The sequence below is a fragment of the Hordeum vulgare genome, chromosome 3H (assembly GCF_904849725.1).
Source record: "Hordeum vulgare subsp. vulgare chromosome 3H, MorexV3_pseudomolecules_assembly, whole genome shotgun sequence".
NCBI classification, from domain to species: Eukaryota; Viridiplantae; Streptophyta; class Magnoliopsida; order Poales; family Poaceae; genus Hordeum; species Hordeum vulgare.
The window spans coordinates 349,627,219-349,650,490 of record NC_058520.1 but is presented as its reverse complement, the minus strand read 5'-3'; positions in this window follow the sequence as shown (position 1 = coordinate 349,650,490).

Sequence of the window (23,272 nt, the reverse complement as noted above, 5' to 3'; positions counted from 1 at the left end):
GATTGGCTCAAGATGGAATTGGCAAGGTCTTGGGATGGTTTGGAGGTTGGAAAGTCAATAGGGAAGAGAAATCAAGGGTGATCCCTTTAGGTTCTAGAACTGGCAAGTCATAGAAAAGCAAATCCAAACCAAAATCAAAAGAAAAAAGAAATGGGCAAAATCCAGGGTGTTATAGGTTTGTCAAAATAACACCCGTGGAGGTGGGGATTGCAAACACAAGTATGTTGTATAGAAAATCTACACGGTGGCTCGAGGGCAATGTTAACGTTGACCCCTCGAGCTCCATGGATAGCTTTTAAATGATATTATCCTATAAGTTTTTTCCTTATGAATTATTTGTGTTCCCTAAGTTCGGCCTTTACTTGATGTTATAGGTACCAATCATTATTTATAATTGGGTTACACTATTTCATCAAGGAGAGCATTAGAAGTAGAGTGTTAACTATCTTCCGGTCGATTATCCAGATTTTGTTCCGTTGGCATAGCTAAGGTGAAATATGAGAAAGTTGTTCTCTTACTTTGCATCCGCATCCACCATCATTATTCATCATGATAGTATAAGGTGTTGCCAGGATCTTTGGCATAGATGTTGGTAAAACCCTGATGAATATGGAAATGCTCAAGATCTTGAGAGCATGCTCAGACACTAGGTTATATCCTCGATATCAATTGGACCGTGCCTTCTGTTTCCGAGTTATCCGATAACTCTAGTTTGATTTCCAATCTGAGTATGCCATTCTTTTGAATTCCTTCAAACAATCATTTGTGAATTGCCTTAGCCTGGTATGAAGAGTTCCATTGATGCAACTATCAAAATTTATTCTTTTTCCACACAAGGGTATCACTCTATGAGTCACCTCGCCTAAGATGTCTCATTATTTTTATCAATGGCAACTTAACTCATCGCTACTTTGAAACATCTTCACTATCTCAATCATCATGGAATTTTTTCCTACCAAATTGTACCTTCATCATTTCCTTCTCTGTATTAGTCTTGATATGGGTTTTGTGTCTCAGCTCAAGAAATGTTCGTACGTCTCATTCCATGAGTTGATCATGAGTTACTTGGTCTTCGTGAAGATCGATTTTCGTAAAATTTTCATGTTCCTTTGTCTTTGTGTTTGGATGAAGATCTCGGAAGCAAATATGTCAAGATAAACATGATGCAATGCATCAACATCTTCGAGACATGCACTTGGATCATCAAGATTGTGGCAGTTCAGTGTCCCCTCTTCCTCTTACCCTATGCATGAATATCGTGATGAGATTCTTGTTAAATGGGCGTGAGTTATCACAACCGTAGAATTTTATTGTGAATAATTATATTAGTTGCATCAGTGAGGATCCATGCATCATGTTAAAATTCCATTTAAATTTGAAATGGGAATTTAACAAACCCTAGCACCCCTTTGAAATACTAGGGTCAAACAAACGTATTTTCAATGAATCCAAAATGGTCTTCACAAAAGTCGATGATTTCGAAAAAGGTGAAAACCTCTCTCAAAAATGATGTGCATATTTTTGACACATTTTGGGCATTTGAATTAACCATTGATATATGAATTGGGACATTTAAATTTTATTAATAATTTTAATTGCTACAAAATTTCTAAAAACTCTTGTGCACTTTTGGAATAATCCAAATATTGCCTCAAAATTATTCAAGGAATTATAAAAATGATTTAATATATTTACTAAATCAAAATAGAAAGAAATAAATATAAAAGAAAAACAAAAATAGGAAAACAGAGAGACCTCACCCGGGTTTACGTGCAAAAGAGGCCAAACCCACCAGGAACCCATGTTTTCACATCGAAGCAACTCCACGTGCAACTAGCAACACTATAAGAAGGATGAGCAAGAGGTAACATAGCCAAATAGTGGTTTGGTGGGTTGTGAAAAGGTTAGAGGCTATTAATGGCAATGTTGGGAGGCTGACATTTAAGTGGTAGGCAGCGACACATAACAAAAGAAACGAGACAACTAGCATGTAATTGATAGTAATGATATCTAGGTAAATGGTCATCTTGCCTATGATCCCGCTTGGAACAAGAATGAATCCGTGAAGCAGATGAACCAACATAGTCGAATGAATCCCCACACTCTAAAGCAGTTCGGAACTCTATCGAGAAGAAACAATTCGTAAATAACAATCAACACATGATAACACCACACCATATGCATGACATGATGCACAACACATATGATGCACGTCCAATTAATTATGCACGTCATGACAAAGCACAACAATTTATTACTACACATTAAATGAAGCCCAATATGCAATGAGTTGCATATTGATTAAACTCCACGTTTAAATATTTAGTTCACTCCTATTTAGGTACTCATCAATATTACTTGTTGTTTAAACATGGCAAGAGGTGAAGCATAAATAAACTACACTACCTAGGCATGTTAAATAAGGTCGGAAACAACATATGTTAATTCCGAAATTGCTCCAGATCTGAATTGAAAATGTTTTATATTTGTTAAACAAAAAAATAAAGTGGATCATGTGATTCTACACGTCATCATAGTCGATTTACATATATAGATAATTTAAAATGGAGGTATGGGTTAAAAGATATGATCATCACAAGATAATATGACATGTATGCAAAATACAAGCAAATGACACCCACAACATGTTAATGATGGATGCAACAAGATGTTATGAAGCTACATTATATTCTACACAGGTTTCAATGAGGCCATAACAGCAAATAGCAACTCCGGAGAGTCCCCATAGGTAATTTTGGATTATCTACAGATCTGCCTAGAACACAATCTTAGAGCTTTTAAACAGGACAATAAATGCTACCATGTTACTCTACACATTTTCCAAGCCAAGTTACATATGTGGATCATTTTCATCGGAGGTACGGTTAATTATTTATGACATAAACCGTTTCTAACATGGCAAAATGCAAATTAAATGAAAATAGCAAGTTAATTATTTTAAACATGCTTGAAAGTTGGATAATGTGAAACTACACATAATTCAAAGCAGGTTTCATGTATGAACTTGTTAAATGCGATGCACGTATATTATGCTATGAACTTAATCATTTTAATATGGCATCACACAAATCTAGGCAAATAGTAGGTTAAACAACTTTAAACACGCATGCAAGTTCGAAATTAGGAATCTACACGAAATTTGAATCATTTGACATATATAAAGTTATTACATGCGAAGCACGGTTAGTTATTTATGAGCGATGCAAGTTAATGTTTTTTCTGCAATTAAAAATGTCATGGATAATTAGCTAAATCATTCTGCGAGAAGAAATAACATGACATGGACCAAAACTACATCTCGGTTGAATCCCACACCGAGTGTTGCATAGAATACAACGCCTATAGGCGTCGGGTCGTAGGGTTGCTCACATTGGGCAAGGCTGCAACAAGTCTTGTAAAGGGGGTCGTGGCCCAAGGCACGGGCTTGGCCAGCCCAAGCGCGGGGCGATGGAGGAAGGATGGGCCTTAGCACTAGCTCGGATGGCGAGGAGCGGCTGGTGGCCCACGCGATGGAGGGAGGCCGGGAGAAGGCGAAGGTGGGCCAAGGCATTGTGCAGCCACGCGATGGAGGTCGGCCGAGGCAACGCGATTGTCACACTCCTCACTCCCGTGCTCGAAGTAGGGACGCAGGGAGTGCTGCGGCGGCGCGGGTTCTAGTCAACGGCGAACAACAGCTCCGGGGAGGCACGGAGGCGGCGCGATCATGGCGGAGTCGGGAAGATTCGACTAAGGCGGCTCCAATCCCGACGATGGTCGACGAATCCCGACAAGGCAGAGTAGATCGGGCGGCACGATAGGGAGCTCCTGCACGATGGAGAGAGAGAGAGAGCGAGCTTAGAGAGAAGGAAGGAGTTGGAGGAGGGAGGGCGACGCGGGACCTAGCCTGGAGGTTTCCGACATCGCGGTCTTAGGCGGCTCGGGCGGCGAGGTTCGGCTGGCGCACGTGTTGTGGGCGGCGGTACTGCGGGAGGCGGCTGCTCCCGCGCACGGGGAGCTCGGTCACCTGCTAGTGCGGCGGCCGCATCCGGGCCTAGGCGGGCGATATCTGTGTCTGGCGGGCCACGTAGTGGAGGGGTGGAAGCTGCGGCGGCTGAGGAGAGTGGTGGGAGGGCTGGCAGCAACATGGATTTCAAGGGGAGCTAGGGGTTACCCCAAAATAGGGAGGGAGGGTCGTCTATTTATAGGGAAGATGCTAGGTTTAGCAGTTTTTGTCCGTTTTCGAACCGTAGGGTGACGATCCGACGGCTTGGATCGGAGGGGTTGTGTTGGTGGGCTGCAGTGGGCTCTGTAGAGGGGGTTAGGCCAAGAAGAGAGGGAAATGGTGTGGCCCGTGACAGGGTTTATAAAACTGAAAAACGCCCGAGGAGTAAACTGGTGATGGTGATGCTATGGTCGACCGTTCGGGTATCAAACGGACTCCGATTGCGACGAAATTCAGCATGTGGACCACCTACACTATAATGTGACCGCATGCGAAGTTTCAACCCAATGCAAGAATGATTCATACACTCTTTTAAAAACAAGATTTTAGCGATGTTGTGGGCGCGTGCGTGTGTGGTCGGTCTCGAAACGGTCAATGAAAAAAACGGAGAGAACCGACAGCAAATAATGGATGCAAGTTTTGAAAAATGCGGCAACAGAGTGCTTATGCAATGAGGATAATGCACATGATGTGATGATGAATGCGACAACCAAACAAATCACACGTCGACAACTTAATAAAAGGGGAATCTTACATACTCAAAACAAAAAGATACGCTCCCCACGGCAGCACCTTGCCTCTAGCAAAATACGTGGTGATGACGAGTTGATGGATATACTTCTCGCCCCTCGTTGGTTACCCCAAGTGGAAGGTGAAGATGTAGTCAGCAACAGATTTCCCTTACATGGAGACTGTAAGGTTTATCGAACCAGGAGGACTCCTAGGATCAACAAGTAGGTGTCTTCCACCCTGGCGCTAGCAGAAGACGTGGACCCGCACACACAACAAATAACTTTGCTCCCAACGAGTACACAGAGGTTGTCAATCTCTCCTGCCTTGTAGTTTGCAAAGGATCAAAACACAAGCGGGAAGGTAATGGTAATTGCAGCGGAAAAGTAAATGAAAGCGGTAAATGATGGAGGTGTAAACAATGATGGTGATATGGACCAGAGTCACATGATGTTCACTAGGGATGTCTCTCTCCCAAAAGACGATAAACAACTATGCTTGGGTAAACAAATCACACTTGGGTTATTGACAGAATTATTATTGTACCGCAATGCTAATTATGCTACTTGATAATTAGAGGTTCAATAGTAATGGGAAGTACGCCAAGACAAGTAGACCGTTTATTCATTAGCATCTACTTACTAATCATCCACCTTGAGATATCTATCCAGAACATCTCTTCAGTATTAAGCTGCGAGCCCCACCCTAAGTGTAAACTCAAAGCAACGGATAACTGCATTAACGAACTATGCGCAAGGTAAACAATCCTTGCAACCGTTGCCACAGGCACCGTTGTTTTCTCCCTGGTGGCAACAAGCAGATCCCCTAGTCTCATGTTTCTATCACTCAAGCTAGACATCTAGGGGCATGAACCCACAATCATGCATAACACTCCCTCTTGGAGTGACAATCTACTACTTGGCCAAAGCAATAAATAGCATCGGAGAACATGCATGAATCACTAAGGAACATAATATAAAAGTATAATCACATATATAGCTCATAACAATCTGAACATAATCTCATAATCCATTAGATCCCAACAAACCGAGCATAGAAATAGCAAGAGAATTACATAGATGCCTTGATCATGTAGGGCAGCTCACAAGGACTAACCATTGAAGCACAAGATTGGTGAGAAGACATCACATAGCTACTCGTCATGGACTCATGGTCCAAGGAGGACTACTCACGGCACGCCCGGGAAGCGTCCATGGCGATGGAGAAGCTCCCGAAGGTCAATCCTCCCTCCGACAGGGTGCCGGGAAGAGGTCTCCTGACGCTCCCGATCTCGGAAGCGATGCGGCGGCGGAACGATGGAGAAATTCACGATTCCAGAAAGTCTGCGAGGGTTTCCTCTCAGGACTCTAAATATAGGCCAAAGAAAGACACTGGAGGAGGTGGGACCCACCCAGGTGACCTCTTGGTGCGACCTAGGGCCTGGCCGTGCCAGCAAGCTGCGTGGGAGGCCCCTCGCCCCCCTGTGGCCCTACTTCGGTGATCCAGAAGTTTCTGTTTCGCTGATTTTTTATATATATTTTCTGGATTTTTTCGGGCTTCGTAAAATTGGGTAAAAGCCCCTACAAAATAGACATCAACACACATAAACTATCACTGGGTGCACTGAGTTAGTAGGTTAGTCCAAATATGTGTAAAATTACATAAAAGTGTAGCAAAAACATATAACAATGCCACCCAAAAGATCCTGGAACAAGCAGAAATTATAGATACGTTTGGGACGTATCAACATCCCCAAGCTTAATTTTTGCTCCTCCTCGAATAGATAAATGATACACAATAATTTCTGTGGTGACATGCTAACACACATATAATAACTTCAAAGCAAGTGAGATATGCAATTCAAGTCAACACAATAACAAGCAAAAGTCTATATCTAGTATTGAGTTTAGCAAAGTAAGAACATAAAGGTGCAAGAGCTCTCACTGTCCGTGACTCGAATGTCTCCAAATGGTGTTTGCGTGCAAGAAGTGGGAGATGGGTTGAGATCATAAAATATTTTTAATTTGATAACTCAATCTACTAAACATCACACTTAGTCTCCTTCGGAATCTTATTTTGACTCATTCCCAGACCACTAGTGAGGCACAAGTCAAAACGATCCTCTCCCTTTCGACTTTGAGCACTCATGCAATGGATGAGCGTAAGAAAGATATGTTGGCACTTAGGATGACAAATAGAATAATGATGGGGAAGGAAGACAAAAAGGTGTGAAAGGCTCACATCAAAACCATAGGCGAGAGAAAGCCAAATGATAGATATGATGTGAGGAGTAGGGATTGCCATGTAAAGGATGGACATATGAGCTAAGGTAAGCTCTCCAATGGAACTAGTGGGGGTGCATCCAACTTGTTTTCTCATGAAGACCTAGAGCTCATTTGGGGAGGCTCATCATTGGAATATGCAAACCAAGTTCTATAGTGTAAGGGTCCCCACATAGTTATGCATGAATGAAAATCTATATGTAGTACCAATATAGCAATGGCGTACGAGTGTGGATATTTCAAAGGAATAGTAGTGTTGCCACCTTCTCTCTTTTTCTTTTTTTTTCTTTTTCTTTTTCTCTTTATTTATTTATTTTGTGGCCTCTTTGGCTCTTTCATTTTATCTCTCATTTGTCCTCTGTGGGATCTTCTGTTTTGTCCACTTTGGGATATTTTCCTTTCTTAAGGGCAATACTCTATGTTTTACATGAATAAAAAGAAAAATCATCACACTTTATAAGAAGTACTCAACATAAAGAGAAGTGAAAACTATCATGACGTATGCAAATGTATGTCACTGCCAGTGTAGCAGGATATGCAATGATACTAGCGCGTCATGTAGCAGTAATAAGGGCAAGGCCCAACTAGCATGCAGCTCTATGATCAAGCAAAAGCATTTATGACATGAAGATCAAGTCATGAGATGGTGGATGTTGCATGGAAATGTGTCTCGGAAAGGCTATGGAAATGCCTTAATAGGTAGGTATGGTGACTGTTTTGAGGAAAGATATAATGAGGCTTATGTATGACAGAGCGTATCATGTCATGGGTTTGGATGCACCGGCGCAGTTTGCACCAACTCTCAATGTGAGAAAGGGCAATGCACGGTACCGAAGAGGCTAGCAAAATATGGATGGTGGAAGTGACAACAATCGAATACTCACATTAGTCCCAAGAACTCATACACTTATTATCGGTAACTCTCTATCTAGTTAGGAAATTCACAAGGAGACAAGTACCCCAAGGAGGAGTGTCGTGGTTTTGTCACGGCAGATGTCCTCATGAAAGGACTTAGTGATGGATCCATCACACCTTGGTGGTTTCTCAAAGAGGTTGAGCGGAAGCGAGACTCAGGTTTACTCTGGTTTACCCAGGTTGAGCCCCTCCTATGGAGGTAAAAGCTTACGTCCTTCTTTGTGTATATTGATGGTGAATTCGATTACAAGGAGGACGTAACTCGCGTGACCTAGCTCTCGATGGATTCTAACTTAACCTATCTACCCTAGAGACTCGCCTTTATATACAGGTCGAGGCCCTAGGGTTTACAAAGTCCTAGCCACATTACAAATCGTGGCCTGCCATATCTCTAAGCCGTCGTGTCTTCCAAGCTAGGAAACCTCCTCGGCGACTTATCTTCTCCGTTAATCTTGAACCGCCATCTAGGCTCATGGGCCTTGGTCGGCTCTTCATTGAAGTTCTCGTGACGCATCTCATACCCTGGGCCAAGGCCTATCTTGATCACTAATGTTGAATCGCTATTTACCTGACCCGGCCCGATAGGGCGGGTCATACCGCAGGTAATATCCCCAACAAGGAGTGTTTGGGGGTTTGGTTATCCTTGCGCATCCTCGACTCATGGTAACGTGAGCGTACTCTATATATTCCAACCCCTCGAGAGGTTAGCGGTCAATTTAGTAGCTAGATTTCTCAACTAATTGTTAGTTTTTGAAAAACACACCGATTTCCCAAAATACGACACCTATCACTAATAGGCTCAAGCTCTTGGCACCAATAGTCCAAACATTACTCAAATCAATACCTCAAAACTATTGCAAGTTACTACTATACTTAAATAGCAATCTCAATTACCTACTCGTGCAAGACAGACAACTTAGTGCAACGAGCCAACTCTCTAAACAAGATAAGCATGATAACTCAAGAGAGTTCCAGAAGCAACCTGAATAATATCTCTTAAAAAGACGAGCATGAAAACTAAGAGCTAAGCATGACAGTAGCTATGGAAAGATAGAGAACACACAAAAAGATAAGCATGAAAACCTATGATGTGTTCTAGAGTGGAATGGAGTGTGTCTCTATCCCAAAGAAGGTATGATAGGTTCCGACTTGTTATGAATAGAAAGCAAAACTAAAACAAACTACAAAGTAAAGAGCAAGACGCTCCAAGCATAGCACATATCATACGAACTGATAAAAATATAGCATGGAGATGGACGAACTGATGATTGTTGATAGAGAAGGGGATGCTCGGGGGCATCCCCAAGCTTATAGGCTTGAGTCTCCTTGAATATTTCTTGTGGTGCATGGGGGCATCCCCAAGCTTGAGCGCTTGACACTCTTGTATCTTCTTTCATCACCTCTCCCATTGCATACTTGAAAACTCCCTTCATACGAAACTCATCATAAGCTGATTAGAGTGGTTAGTACCCTTAATAAAATAAAACATTACCTGCTGGAAATAAAGATTTTCATGAAAATCTACTGCTTCGCGTGATTTCCAAAAGGTTTTTGAAAATAAAAGGTAAGCTTAGGATTTGCAAAACAATGAGAACGCAAAACATGGGAGAATGTGTGAAAAACATAACTACAGGTACTAAATAGTTTATTCGGGGCACTTGTGCAACTCAAATAAAAAAACTAAGAACAGATGCCATAAAGGCAATTAGATAGAGCATGTTGTAAAAAAATTAAGATCAAAAAGATGATCTGGTGATATTTGGCGAATTGTTCCGTCAAGCAGACACAATCTGTTTCTGGACAGCATGTCACAATATTTGAACTTTCTTGCAATCGGAGGCTATAACTTGGCACAAAGCTTGAAAATAAAGATACAATGATGTTGCTACAGTAGTAACACACATCAAGACCATTAAAAACTGAAAGTAAAAACTCAAAGTAAAGATAACAAGGGTTGTCTCCCTAGAGCTCTTTCTTTACAGCCATAGAGATAGGCTTTAAGATTTTAATGATGCTCTCGTAGGAATAAGAGTTGTAGAACAAAAGAGAGCATCAAGAAGCAAATACCAACCACATTTAAGTCTAACATGCTTCCTACGCATAGGAGTATCGCAATAGGATAATTCATTGAAGCACAAAGCAATAAGCATAGGAAGGCAAAACAAGTGGAGCATTAAAACCTTCAACATAAAGAGAGGGAACTTGATATTCTTGAAATATCTATAAGCATATGTTCCCTTCTCATAATAATTTTCAGTGGGATCATGAATAAACTCAACAATATAAAGCATTGTTACCATGATCCACATGGACTTCATGAAGAGGATAAAACTTGGAGTAAAAGAGAGACTGAATCTCTTCCCAATCCCATAGGTGAGAATCATCTAGTAGCCTATACCATTCCAATGCTTTTCTTTTCAGTGACGAGGCAAATAATTTCCTCATGACTCCATCTCTTGTCAAACCTGAAATCTTAAACAACTCAAAATGTTCTGTAAGTTTCAACAAATGAATACTAGGATTGACTGTTCCATCTCCTACATAACAATCATTCCTAATTATTTCAATTATCCCAAGTGGTATTTTGAATGGGATACATTCAGTAGGTGGAGGGGACTTCTCTACCATGGGTGTGGTAAAGCGGCCTTCCCCAAGCAGCGAACTAAGAGTGCAGTTTTCCATAAGCCTAACTAGTGAAGTCACACAACTTAGTGTTCTCAGTGGAACCCATAGCAGCAACAACAAGCAAGAAAAAGCAACTAATTTTTTTCTTCTGGTTTTTGGTATAAGACTTTAAAGCAAAACTAAAGAGCAAACTAACAAGACTAAAAAGCAATGGTAAAGGATAGCGTGCAACTCCCCTATCTTGAAGACTGGAGTCCCCGACAACGGCACCAGAAACTTGCTTGATGATGAGTTGATGGATATACTTCTCTCCCCTTGTTGGTTACCCCAAGTGGAAGGTGGAGATGTAGTCAGCAGCAGATTTCCCTTACACGGTGACTCTAAGGTTTATCGAACCAGGATGACTCCTAGCATCAACAAGTAGGTTTTTTCCATCCTGGTGCTAGCAGAAGACGTGGACTTGCAGACACAACAGATAACTTTGCTCCCAACGAGTACAGAGAGGTTGTCCATCTCTCCGGCCTTGTAGTTTGCAAAGGATCAAAACACAAACGGGAAGGTAATAGTGATTGCAACAGAAAAGTAAATGAAAGTGATAAATAATGGAGGTGTAAACAATGATGGTGATATGGACCGGAGTCACATGATGTTCACTAGTGATGTATCTCTCCCAGAAGACAATAAACAACTATGCTTGGGTAAACAAATCACACTTGGGAAATTGGCAGAATTATGATCGCACCTTAATGCTAATTATGATACTTGATAGTTAGAGGTTCAATAGTAATGGGCAGTACGCCAAGACAAGTAGACCGTTTATTCATCAGCGTCTACTTACTAATCATCCACCTTGAGATATCTACCCAAAACATCTCTCCGGTATGAAGTTGCGAGCCCCACCCAAAGTGTAAACTCAAAGCAACGGACAACTGCATTAACGAACTATGTGTAAGGTAAACAATCCTTGCAACCATGGTCACAAGCATCGTTGTTTTCTCCCTGGTGGCAACAAGCGCATCTCCTAGTCTCATGTTTCTGTCACTCAAGCTAGACATCGAGGGCATGAACCCACAATCATGCATAACGCTCCCTCTTGGAGTCACAATCTACTACTTGGCCAAACCAATAAATAGCAACGGAGAACATGCATGAATCACTAAGGAACATAATATAAAAGGATAATCAAATATATAACTCATAACAATCTAAACACAATCTCATAATCCATCGAATCTCAACAAACCGAGCATAGCAATAGAAAGAGAATTACATAGATGCCTTGATCATGTAGGGCAGCTCATAAGGACTAACCATTGAAGCACAAGATTGGAGAGAAGACATCACATAGCTACTTTTCAAGGACTCATTCTCCAAGGAGGACTACTCACGGCACGTCGGGGAAGCGTCCATGGCAGTGGAGAAGCTCCCGGAGGTCAATCCTCCCTCCGGCAGGGTGCCGGGAAGAGGTCTCCTGACGCTCCCGATCTCGGAAGCGCCATGGAGGCGGAACGATGGAGAAAGTATGCGAGGGTTTCCTCTCGGGACTCTAAATATAGGCCAAAAGAGGGCACCGGAGGAGGTGGGACCCACCCAGGCGACCTCCTAGCGCGGCCTAGGGCCTGGCCGCGCCAGCAGGCGGCCTGGGAGGCCCCTGGCCCCCCTCTGGCCCTCCTTCGGTGATCCGGAAGCTTCTGTTTCGCTGATTTTTTATATATTTTTTCTGGATTTTTTCGGGCTTCGGAAAATTGGGAAAAAGCCCCTGCAAAATAGACATCAGCAGACAAAAACTGGCACTGGGTGCACTGAGTTAGTAGGTTAGTCCAAATATGTGTAAAATGATATAAAAGTGTAGCAAAACATATAACAATTTCACCCAACAGATCATGGAACAAGCATAAATTATAAATACATTTGGGATGTATCACGTGCCTCGAAGGCACAATTTTGCGCTTAAGATACCATGGGGGCTGTGGGGATTGACCATATAAGGACCTTGTGTTCGGCTAAACAGAATTGTGATCTGTATTAGGTACCATAAAGGACCTATGTTGCATCAAGCAACCGATACATCGGCGGCTTCTCAAGACCACCTTTTGTCTAAAGAACCATTCATTGAAATTCTCACCTTTCAAGGAATATTTCCCGAAGAGTGCATGCGCAAACATGCACCAGGGTGTTGTAAGGAACATCAAGCCAGCTATATCAAACCCTATGTTAAGCTCTACTCTGTAAGCCTTTTTTAATATATACAGTCGCTTGCCGATTTTGAATTGTATGAATACAAGTTTATAGGAAATAAGGAACATTCTATGTGGTTCATGAGCTTTACAACGCCTTTTGTCTCTTCCTATTTCCGAACTATTTTTCGAACATCAACACAAGCCTATTTTTTGCACATGTTGGATACTCGTTAAATTGATGGGGGGCTTGGCCGTCATGACCATCCTTCGAACCATTGCAATGATATTCATGTGTACGGAGTCTTGGATTCGTGTTATATGCATTGGTTCTAAATTATGTCTTGGGTCGAAAGTTGGGTTGCCTCACTCCTGTGCTTACCCCTCTACGTTTTGCTTCTTCGGCTAAAGGGGCAAAAGGGAGAATTGCTGCAATTGTACTTCTAGCTAGTCTGGTCAAGTACCTCACAGGAGAAAGCCGAAAACTGACTGTCATAATAAGCAAGAACTGGTCTGCGATCCGAAGACAAGTGTTAAACTAACAGAATCACTGGGGGTTCATTGCGTTACACGAAAAGTTTGAAGTTATTCAAACCAAGTGATTATCGGCTTTTACACCACGCCATAGCGAAGCATCATGCTCTATAAGGGGGCTCTTATTAGCACCCGCAGTCTAGCTCCTATGGTTAAATGAAAGCCTTAAAGATGAATAGTCTGATTGCCTGGTTTTCTCCCGCATTACCGCCTTCGGGATCCAATACGTTGGCTAAGGGTAACAATGCAGAAGCCGAAAACACTCTCGCTAGTATCTGCAGGGGGTTGAAGCTGACGACTGGAAAGTTTCAGTATTATAACAACCACACATGAGTTGTAATTAAAAATAAATGGCATGCCATGCAAAAGTTATACGCCATTGTATCATACAAACACTTTTACAAGATAAGATTCTCAATCAAAGATTAGGTCTTTGGTGCATTGTGCTTATAGAGCCCGAGCACCTTCCATGGAAGTGGACAAATACAGCTCCGGACGTCTATGCTCCTTTCCAGGCGGCGGAGGTGCGGTGGCCATCTTCTAGGCCCGCACCTTTGGCGAGTGTTGTAGTGCATCATCGTCCTTGAAAAGGCCATCCGAGCTCCCTCGATGCAGATAGAGCGCTTCATGACAACCATCTGAGGCACAGCAGCAATCATCTTTTGCACCAGGCCAAAATAGCTGCTAGGGAGCGACTCTGTCAGCCAAAGCCTGATGCAAATATATTTCTTGGCCAGCTCTATCATCTTATGCAGCTCCACCAGTTGTTTCAACTGATCGGAGACAAGCAGGGGTTTCTTGGGGGCTTGAAATTGCGGCCAGAAAAGCCTTTGCTGTACCTCGCCCTCCTGGATGCATAGTGTATCACAACATACACCGCACTCCTCGGGAGATCTGCAATCCCCTAGAGAATCCAACATTCGAGTAAGCAATGCAAATCTTTTTCCGCTGAATATACACTATAGTAAATATCTCTTACCATCTGCAATTTTCTTGTTGTAATAGATCTCTCTCCGATGATCGTGTGCGTCATTCCATGCTTCTTGGAGTGCTGTGGTTACCGCAGTTATCTTGGAAGAGTTTTTTTATTCATATGCTCAAGGGCCTCATTTTTTGTGACGGCTTCCTTGAGATTTTGCTAGATCTCACTGTCCTTGGCCTTGGATCTTTGACTAGGAGACTTGGCATGTTTGGCCACCACTCTTTGTTCGACGGCCTCCTGCTTGGCTTGGCCCAGTTCGCCTTTGAGCCATTCGATGTCAGCTGCAGCTATGATGGTCACGCATATAAACCACACTTAGTGGCAAAAAAATTTAAAACACATCACTTTTGATGGACAATACTAAGCGGAATGCTTACCTTGTGCATCTTCAAACCGCTTGTTGATGCGGTTCAACTCTTCTTCGGAAACTTTTAGTTTGCGGTTTATTTCCGGCAACTCTAGGGAGTAGGGGGTTGCGGCTGAGGCAGAAGCCTACATATAAGCATTTTTTAGACTCTAACAATTCTCCGATTTTTTCGAAATCCTATGCTAGGACGATTTTTTATCATCCTACCAGAGTCTTGGGGGCTACATGCAAATTGTTTTGAACTGTTTTTGACCCCCCGCATGAATTTTTCCTAACTCACACAGAGCTCGGGGGCTACGGAGTATAAGATTGCTTATAGATAATAAAAAAGTAGAAGTACTTTGTAAAGGAAAAAGGGTTTGTGGTTTACCTTGATGTCTGCCAGCAGCACGTGAAAGCCTCTTTCAGATTGCAGTCAACAGACTGAATGCTTTTCAGAACCACACTCACATGATTGCAGCATTCTTCTAGAATGGAGGAGTCATTGAGGCCCTCCTCCCTCATAGTCGATCGCCCAGTTTAGAGTTGCTCCATTGAGGACAACCCCGGGTGTGGCATAGAGTCTCTCATCACAAAGAAACTGCTATTGACGAAGCTAGAGACGGAGGGGGCCCTGAAGTTGTCTTCAGAGGGGGCTAGAATGTCCGGAACCTACTTCCTTCCTTGCGAGGAGGGAATCATCCTCCTAGTCCTTTGTGGACGAGGTATCAATCTCGGTCATGAAATCGTCACCCCCGGCCTTGGTTTCCGACTCGGGGGAACTTCTCAAGACACCACCTCCCCGATCTCCTCGGTGGCAGGGGAGGCATATGGGCAAGCCAGTCCCACTTCAGCTAAATTGGCTGGCAAAGAATCCCCCTTCGACATCAGAATGGTGGGGAAGTCATGCTATGGGCTACAATATGGAAAATAGGCCTAGTCGTTAGAATCGCGACTTCTAAATAGAATGAGTATTCGGATTTTGGATAAGTACCTTCTTGCCTGGGGTTTTACCCTAAGGGTCCTTCGATGGACCGGTGCATCTTCCTCGGTCTCCTTGTGTGTATCTGAAATATCTTCAAATAGGATCGTGGGGGCACTACGTTGCTTCTTCGGAGCAACGGGAGCTGGATCTCCCTTGTCGCCTTCAGGAACCGTTATGTTCCTCATATGGGATGAGTCGCTCACCTCCTCCTCATCATCATGTTCCTCTCCCTCCAGGTAGGAGGAAGCCACCGTCTCCTTGGACATACTGTCTGGTGGACCCTTTGACCGAAGACCCTCTCGGATCTTCTTCTTCCCCTTCTTATGCTCATCCTTTTCCCTTGGAGACGTGTACGGCTTTTTGACGAAGATGGCTGACAATAGAGGCGTCATGTTGTACTCGGGCAAAGGCGTTGGACAATTGATTTGCTCGTTCTTTTTCAGCCAGACCGGCAATCACGGGAGAAGGAAGAAGTGAGTACTTTTTTAAAAGGAAAAGGTGAAAACTAAGGATGTGATAAAAACGTTACCAGCCTGCAAGGGTTAGGGACAGAAAGGCCCACCTCTTGCTACTCAGCGGGCCAAGCCCTTTGTGGCTTGAAAAGCGCCTTCTACAGTTTCTCGCGGGTAATGCAGAAGAAGTTCCGCACGGTGCCACCGCACAATCCAAACCTCCATTTTGTGATCCCAAATTAGGAAAGATTGATGTTGGCAGGGGAGAATACGGTAATGCAACATTACCTGGATTACGTTGGTAAGCTCGATCTTCGTCTCCAGTAGATTGGATATCTTCCTATTGAGCTCCTTCACCTGCGCGGCCTCCCCCTAATCCATGGCCTTTTCGATCCAGAACACAAGGCGGGTGGTAGGGCCAGCTCTAAACACTAGAGTAGTTGCCTCACTTGCGTGGCGTGGCTCGGTGATGTAGAACCACTCTTTCTGCCATGCCTTGACAGTATCTATAAATGTACCCTTTAGCCATTTGGCCCCAGCAAGCTTTCTGATCATCACCCCTCCATAGTCGGCCTGCTTGCCAATGACGACCTTGGGCTTGACATTAAGAACCTTTAGCCATAAGTCGAAGTGGGGTTGGACCCGTAAGAATGCTTCGCGTATGGTGATGAAGGCAGAAAGGTGTGTGATGAAGTTCGGGGGAAGATCATGAAAATCGAGTCCATAGTAAAACATGATGCCCCGAACAAAGGGGTGAATGGGAAAACCCATACCCAAAGAAAATGAGGAACAAATACTACTCTCTCCCCCCATCCTTTGGCGTGGGGATAACCTGACCCTTCTCCGGAGCATGCTGGGCAATATTTTTCGGCTGGTAGCCGGAGCTATTCAACTCCATATATCCTTCTCAGTGAAACTTGAGGCCTCCCACTTGCCCTTGGAGCCTGAGTTGGCCATCGCCGGATTGCGGGAGAAATTCGAGGGAACGAGTGAGAGGGAAGGCTTGAGCGCTGGAGTTTTGGAGCAGGGAATGGCAACGACGACGCAAGATTTAGAATATGTGAAGAGGCTATGGTGGCAGTCTTACCTTTAATAGCTCGCCAAAATACCAAAAGCCACACAACTACACCGTGAACTTCATCGTTTACCGCTAAAATCACATGGTTATGAGTGAGTGGGATAACCCAAATCATAAATTGTATCGCTGGTAAAGAGGATCACGATCTCCGTGATGGAATGTGTTAGTAAAAATGGTCTCGAACCGCTATTTCATAAAAGGCTATATGCCTTGAACAACCGTGACCTTTCAGATAGAGAAGGAAAAAACACTGTTCGCGGTCGAGCAATCAACTTGGACTCTAAGAAACAACCATAGGTTGAAGGATTCGGCATTGGAGGCCAGTTCAGGGCCTACTGAGGGAGTTCGAGAGTAAGGGACCCTTTGGCCACTTATGTATTCTCCTGGGATGGACTCTTGGACCGCTCGATCATCATTGGCGGTATTGGAATCAAGATGGACTCTTCCGACGACTTGGCGTACAATCCAAGACAGCGTAGTAATTGGCATATTCCTTCCTTATTGTAACTGACTTTATGTATCCCTAGAGGTCCTGCTATCTATATAAACGAGGGACACATATTCCGTAGGACACATTATGCTCATTACAATTAGGGTTTTAGACAACAACATCCGATCTCGAGGTAGATCAACTATGTACTATGTACTACTTCATCAATACAATAAGAGAAGGACGTAGGTTTTTACCTCCATCAAGAGGGCCTTAACCTGGGTCAACATCGTCTCCTTCGTCCATTGTTCTCCATCGATCCAAGATCCATAGCTCTAACCCCCTACCCGAGACCATCCGGTTTTGACACTAATACTAGTGACATACTCCCTCCATTCATGTATGTAAGGTGTATAATTTTTAGCACGTTGATCAAGGCACATAATTGTAGAGGTGTTAGGACAAAATTACCCTTGACGAATTTATTGGTTAATGACACATAAATCAATGAGTCTGGGAAAGTAAGAGATATACGCAACAGAGAGAGAGATAGTTTCCTTTTTGATACAATTAAAGATATAGGCAATCATGAGAGAGATACTTACTTTTTTCTGGAGGACTAATAAGGGAATTACAAGGATTTACAAGAAATTCACTTTACATTGTAGATTTTTATCAAAAAACAAATACACCTTATATAAAGGAATGGAGGTAGTAGTAAGGGACAAGATACGTCTTTTTATTGCTGCCACTAAGGACAAAACGATGAAGTTAGTTAATATTAATTGTATTCTCCTTGTCTACATCATGTCAATGTTCTCCATACTCTGTTTTATTTAATATACTCTAGATGCATGCTCGATAGCGGTCGATGGGTGGAGTAATAGTAATAGGTGCACGAGGAGTCGTCCTATTTTATGATGGACATGATGCCTATATACACATGATCATTGTCGTGAATATCACATAACTATGCACTTTTCTATCAATTGTCCAACAGTAATTTGTATACCCACCGTATGCTTACTTTCGTGAGAGATGCCACTAGGGAAAACTATGCCCCCCGGGTCTATTCACTTATAAGTTTACAAATGCTACAACACCTTTCTGTTCTTATTTAGCTTTTATTTTATTTTCCAGATTTACAATTATCTACTACCAACCACACTACTTACAAGCTTGCAAATAACGAGTCCAAGGGGATTCACAACCCTCTTGCTCGCGTTGGGTGCAAGTGTTTTCTCTTTTGTGTGTAGCCACTAAAGACAGGGGTTGATTGTTACTCCTATTGGTTCAATAAACCTTAGTTCTCCATTGAGGGAAATACTTACCTATATTGTGGTGCATCACCCGTTCCTCTTCACGGAATAACCAACGTAGATCACAAGCATTAGGAAGCATTTCTAGCGTCCTTACTGGGGAGTATCATCAACCTACTATCAAGTAACTTCACACAAATTATTATTCACTTGTTCTTATTTTTATTTTCTATTATATTTTGCTTGATTCATAAAATTCATAAATACAAAAATATTTATCTTTGCTTTTCATACTTGCTTGTTACTTTGCTTGCTCGGTCACCATGTCTTAATATACTACTAAGTTGTGTGACTTCTCAAATACTAATAACAATGATTTTATTAGTACTCTTATAACACCCTTCATTAGTGTGTATTCTTATGATATAAATGTTGCATTGCTGAATCTTGTCATGAAGGAACAATTTTTGGGAAGTCCTAATGAGGATCCCGGTGCTCATCTTAATATCTTTGTTGAACTTTGTGATATGCAAAAGAAAAAGGACATGGATAATGATATTGTGAAATTAAATTTATTTCCTTTTTCACTAAGAGATAAAGCTAAATCTTGGTTCTCATATTTACCACATAATAGTAGTGGAACATGGGATAAGTGTAAAGATGCTTTTATTACCAAATATTTTCCTCTTGCTAAGATCATCTCCCTTAGAAATGAAATAATGAATTTTCAACAACATGATCATGAACATGTTGCACACGCTAGGGAGAGGATGAAATAGATGATAAGAAATTGCCCTGCTCATGGTTTAAACTTGTGGATGATTATTCAAAACTTCTATGCTCGACTAAACTTTCTATCTTGACATATTCTAAATTCTGTCGTAGGTGGTACCTTCATGGAGGTGACCTTAGGAGAGGCCACCAAATTTCTCGACAACATCATGACCCACTACTCTCAGTGGAATACTGAAAGAGCTCCAATTGGTAAGAAGGTAAACTCCATTGAGGAAATCGCTACTTTGTGTGAAAAAATTTGATGATCTTATAATTTGGTTGCTAATAAAAATGCTCAAGTTGATCCTAATGATACGCCCTTGTCTACTTTGATTGAGAAAAATGATAATGCCATTGATGTAAATGTTTTTGGGTTTAAATAAATAAGAAATTGTTCATTAATTTCAAAAAATGTTAAAAACTTAGAAAATTCATAACTTTTAATCTATAAATCCAATGAAAATAATATATATGTGAAAATAATCAGAAAAACCAATCTTTCAATCAATAGAACTTTCATGCATGTTTGAACAACCTAAGTTGATGGATATGAAAATTCAAATAAATGGCATTTGAAATGCCTTATGTGGAGTTGGATTTGACCTTTGGTTCAAATCATCTTCATTTGATTTTGTAGATAGTTACATTAGCTCTAACCAACAACATGGTAACATGCCATATCATTCATTTGGATGTTTATTGCATTGAATGTTTTTCCTTTTTTATTTGTTGGTGTTTTCTTCTTCCTGGTAGACGTTCTTTTGGCGTAGTGATCATTGACATTGATGAATAGAAGTGCTATCTTCAGAATTGTCACACAAGCAACCTTCTTAGAGCATTTTGATACAATCCCACACTCTTGCAACTGCTTTCGTTTACTGTATTAGGACAATAATGATTCAACTATTACTTGTTTCGGTATTTGAACCCATTCCTCTGCATGACCTTTCTCTGTCACACTAAATAGTAAAACCACTTATCATCGGTAGAAATTACTTGAGACATGATGTGCTTACTCATCCATGCTATGCTTAGATTTGTGTCGGGTCTGATCCATCTCGGCAATGAATTGGAATGGTTGTGTTCATGTCCTATTGTGTGAGAGCTAAGTTTGTGAACCTGATTTGGTAAAGGTAGTTGATACATCTCAAACGTATCTATAGTTTTGGATTGTTCCATGGTATTATATTACAAATCTTGGATGCTTCATATGCAATTATATGCTATTTTATATCATTTTTGGGGACTAACCTATTAACTCAATGGCTAGTGTCAATGCCTGTTTTTTGCATGTTTTTGACCTTTTCAGAGAAACAGTACCAAATGAAATCCAAACATGGTGAAACTTTACAGGGACTATTTTTTTACACAAAGAAACCCTAGAAGCTTTGGGAGGTGGCCACAACAGCCATGAGGGAGAGATGAGCCCGCATGGCGCACTCAGGGGTAGGGCGTGTCGTGCAGACTCGTTACTCCCTCGTGTGGCCCTCAAACCTAAATCCACTTCTATATATTTGCAAATAACCCAGAACCAACAGAGTGCCACCCAATATACTTTTTTCACCATGCAAGCCTCTGTTCCGCCGCGATCCCATCTCGTGATCTTTTTCGGTAATCTATCGGAGGGGGGAATCGATCACGGAGGCCTTCTTCATCACCCTTGTTGTCTCCATGATGATGTGTGAGTAGTTCACCAAAGACCTGCGGGGTCCATAGTTAGTACCTAGATGGCTTGTTCTCACTCTCTAGTGTTCAATATAATGTTCGCCTCGATCTCCTTGCAGTTCTATCTGATGTAATCTTCTTTTGCACTGTGTTTGTTGGGATCCGATGAATTGTCATTTTATGATCAGATTATTCATTGAAAGTAATTGAATTAAATCTGAACTTTATTATGCATGATTTCTATAGCTTTGTATTTCTCTCTGATCTATCGGTTTGGTTTGGCCAACTATATTGATTTATCTTCACTCGGAGCGGTGTGTTGGAATGGGTTTAATCTTGTGGTGCTCTATATCCTAGTGACATAAGGGGATAAGAAAAGTATTTGTTTTTATCCATTAAGGACAAAACGATGGGATTTATTCATATTGATTGGGTTTAATTTGTCTACATCATGTCATCTTGCCTAAAGCGTCACTCAGTTTCTTATGAACTTAATACCATAGGTGCATGTTGGACAATGGTCGATTGGTGGAGTAATAGTAGTAGATGCATGCATGATTCAGTCTACTAGTTTATGAATGTTATGCCTATATACATGATCATTGTCGTGAATAACATCACAACTATGAGCTTTTCTGCCAATTCTGCAATAGTAGTTTGTCTACCCACCTTATGTTATGTGTTCGAGAGAGAAGCCTCTGGTGAAAACTATGGCCCCGGTCTACTTAACATATTGCTAAAAACCTAAACACCTTGCTGCAATTTGTTTTTACTTTTATTTTATTACAACTATCATTATCAGAATTAATCCTTGCAAGTAACGAGTTCAAGGGGGTTGACAACCCTCTTGCCCGCGTTGGGTGCAAGTGTTTGCTTTTGTGTGTGTAGTTACTGAAGATGGTAATGTGTGTGGCTCTCCAATTGGTTCGTTCTCACTAAGGGAAGTACTTATCAGCTATTATATTGCTTCACCCTTCCTCTACGGGGAAAAACCCAACGCAACTCACAAGTAGTAGAAAGAATTGATGGTGTCGTTGCCGGGAGACATCATCAAATTCTCATCAGGTACCTACATACAAAATATCATCCACTTGTTTTAAATCTTATTTAATTTTCTTATTTTCCTTTTTATTTACCTCTCTTTTTCATCTCCCTCCACTTCGGTAAGGTATCAAAAACACAAAAATATTTGTTTTGCTTGTCTTGCTTGAAGTCATTATCATGTTGGATTTTGTGATCGCTAAAAGTGATAGTGAGGATAATATGCCTAACAACAATAAATCTCCCATGATTTTGGATACTAAAACATTTTTAATGAGAAGTGGGAATATTATCGAAAAGAGTGTTAAACAAGAATTTTCACATGGATGGGAGCTTTGGTAAATAATGATGAGCATATTCTTAGAAGAACCAATATTTATGCTCAAGCTATTTCCGCTCTTTATATTAAACTTGAAAAGCTATTTATGCTTACTCATCGTACTTTGCAAATATTGTTTTATAAGTTGCCTATTATAAATGATCCTAGAGTTAAAAAGATTGCTACAATTTTCTCATGAATGAATTTGATTACATAGTTCAAAAAGCTAGAGAAAAGTTTGATCATTATGATGTGAAGTATGAGTGCCCAATGATAGATGAGATGTCACATCCCTAAAACCTAAGCTAGATAGCATTGTGCTCATGTCTTCTTTGCATTTGCATCTAAGAAGTTTCAACAAAAACAACAAAGTGGCAAAGGAAAAACTCAAAACCCTAGCCACCATTTCAATTAAAGGAAATTTCAAACTAGTTCAAAATCAATGAACCCAAAATGGCCTCAAGAAATGTTCAAACTTTCTGATAAATCATGAAAGTAAATGAGCATTGGAGAAAACTATTTCCTTGGCACTTCAAGCATTTTAAATAAATGCAAAAGCCACTGGTTTCAAATTTAAAAAAAATTGAAAACAGAACCTATAATTTTCCAAAAATGTTGAAAGTCTTGGAAATGAGTGGGGACATTATAACAAATATTTCAGGAGGTTTAAAATAGT